The sequence below is a fragment of the Cupressus sempervirens genome, chromosome 10 (genome assembly GCF_028749045.1).
Source record: "Cupressus sempervirens isolate cs-2001-9-10 chromosome 10, ASM2874904v1, whole genome shotgun sequence".
In the NCBI taxonomy this organism is placed as follows: domain Eukaryota; kingdom Viridiplantae; phylum Streptophyta; class Pinopsida; order Cupressales; family Cupressaceae; genus Cupressus; species Cupressus sempervirens.
In genome coordinates this window covers 912,751,503-912,754,448 of record NC_143127.1, presented here as the reverse complement: position 1 = coordinate 912,754,448, position 2,946 = coordinate 912,751,503, and the positions used below count along the sequence as shown (strand labels likewise).

The 2,946-nt window shown below is 33.2% G+C and overlaps 1 pseudogene; it reads right to left on the bottom strand.

Moving 5' to 3' along the window:
* Positions 1 to 313: 313 nt before the first annotated feature.
* On the bottom strand, positions 314 to 931 carry LOC149536960 (uncharacterized; annotated as a pseudogene).
* Positions 932 to 2,946: the final 2,015 nt, after the last annotated feature.

The following is a 2,946-nucleotide window of genomic DNA, read 5'->3' as shown; positions in this document are numbered from 1 at the left end:
CTTCATTTTCTCAATCAAAATTTTCTTGGTCTCTAAGCCAGTTGTCCATCCATGGTGGGCCCCTCCTTGCAAGCTTTTTCCTTCCAAAAAGTCCACATCTTGAAGACAACTAACACTATGAGTTATTTGGTATTTAAACCTTAAAATATCCCCAAACCCAGTGCATGTGGGTTAAATGGTTTATCATTGTTTTCTCAATGAATGCTCAAACTGTCCTTGTGCAATATATCTCTACTCTTTTCTTCTTCCATCCATGCATTTTAACTCCTCTAATGTCGACATGGCCATCTATTTCATATAGGGAGAGTGAAGTTTAGGTGTGTAAGAGAGCTCCCCTATTTTTAGTGTAAGTAGGGCCACTTTGATGAGGTAAGCTTGACGATTCCAACATCTTAACTTTGAAGTATAGTCGTAACATAATCATTTCTATGTATGGATCCCAATGAGAAAAGAATTTAAAAGTTTCCTTATCTATCTTTGTACTCAAAACCTTGAATGAAATAATCTCATATGGATTTACTCCAAACATAAGATATTGGTATTGTTTATCCCATGATTGAATCCTCTACTCAAATGAAGACATAAAATAATGCCTTTGTTTAGAGCTTTCCTCTATTTTTGGATATTCAATCTAGAAAAGAAGTGAGCATTATTTTGTTTCTAGGTCAAATTTCTTAGTAATCCTATAACTAGCCCTACCAATTTAAATTGATTTCTTTGAGGCAGCTTTCCTTCTGTTTGTTTGTGGTTGGGTTGGAGCATCTTTTTCTTCACAAGTAGCACAATTTGCTAAATTTGTCTAATGTCTCTTTCCTTGAGAATGTGCCAAATAATTTCCTTCATTATTATGTAGGTTCAAACATAGTTTGTATTCATAAATGTTTCTTTCTATGGTGCTGCAATGAATGTGATTGGTTCCTCCTCTGCCCATACCATGTGCTTCTCCTTGACTTGCCTGTTGATTGTCTTCTCACCTTAGCTATGAGAGCTTCATTTTAAAATACACTAGTTCGCACCAAAAAGTAAATAAAACTCCACATCTCCCTGAGTCTGAGAAATCAATATGATCAAATCATTGAGTTCAATGATATAGATAATCTTTGCAAATCGAGAAGGCCCAAGTCCATTCACAAGTTATATCCAAGACTTTGTAAAACTCATGTAAACTAGAAAAGAAACTAGATTGAGCTGAAGCTAGGTACCATTAGCTAAAATCAACATCTCTTCACACATGCATGAACATCTCATTTGTGATTGTATTTGTTGTAGACCTAGAATGGTATTTGGATTCACTCGCCTTCATCATTCCTCCAAAATTCTTTCTATATTTTTTATGCATAAAGAACATTTGGAAAAATACTTGTGCTCTTACATATCTTTTGAGTATATATTATAATGAAGATCATCACTACAACCACAACTATTGCTAGTAGTGGAGTTTTCATTATTTGATGTCTATAGATATGTCATGGTAAGGAATTTGGTTGAAATCCCCAATCACTTATCAACTTGATGGAAACAGTTGAGCCCCAAAGTGGCTTTGGCTAAAAAGAAAATTGAATTCAAAGACCTGATATGTCAAATCAATCTATTGAACATATAGACTAATTTGAAATTAAAATCAATCATTGAACTATTATTTACAAGTTTTTTTTCCTCTTTCTTACCAACTACCAATTTCATGTCATAGGGTCCTTTGATTGGCTTTAAAAACTGACAAAAACCACCTAACTAAGCTCTGCAATCAAAAATCTTAATTCTCTATTCATTATTCTTGCACCCTACCAAATTTTATCTCATGAAAAATTCTTATTCAAAAGATATTGACTGTCAAATTTTCCCTCTCAGAACTACCTACAAGCAAAGATGTTAGAAAACCACCAAACATATTTAGATTTAGCCTTGAAAACTAGGCAGACTGACACTTGGGTGCACAAAATTGGAGCATTGGTTCCCAACCATGAGTAAAATATTAATCTATAGTTAAATCTCATAACAAATAATTGGGCACAAATGGCAAGAAGTCAAAGTGGGCTACTCAAAATTGCAAAATTAGGAACAATGACAAAAAGTGATTTTCTCAAATGGAATGGACCTGGGAAAGTGTGTAGAAATATTCATCAAGGTTTAAAAATTAGCACAATTAAAGTATTTTTAGAGTAGAACAAAATGGTACAATAATTTTGATCTCACCTATCACAAATTTAGAGCTATGACCTCACAAATAGGGGTACTGACAAATTTGCATGTGCTGACACCAGTAAAACATCACAAATTGCATTTGGAATTACATTTGAAAATTGATCAACGGATTTTTCATAAGCTAAAAATTGAAACATACAAATTCTCTTACCACTATAATACAATGAAAAAAGAATTTTCTCATTTTGATCAGCTGGTTTAAAGTTATAACAAGTCAAATAGGGCTTCCGAGAATTCTAAATAATTTGCATTAGCATGACAACAATAAATGACCAACTTTGAGGGATTAAAAACCTATCCAAATAGATTAAAAATAACTCAAAATCTAAAACATAGGTTCTTTGATATGGATACTAAACACTCCCAAAGTTATGAGTCATGAAACATTACTAGGTGCAATATATTCAATTGCAAACACGGCTTCCTGTCATTGTTTAACACAGGCAAAAATGCAGATTTGGACATTGTCTAAAATGGGAGTTCACAAAATGGCTTGAAATGGAAATTTATCTTCATGAGATGAGTGGAAATACTAAATGCAAGGTGTTAAAAATATTAAACACCTCATAGGCCTCAAATGGATAGTCAAGTACACATGCATTAAAAAGCGCTTATAGGGCTTGATTTTTTTCAATGATACTCAAAATCAGGGCTTCAATTTTGAGTCCCAATAGGATCCATTCTCTATACTATCAAAGCTTTCATTTCTATGTTGAAAATTTATCCCCTTTTTATCCCACTAGC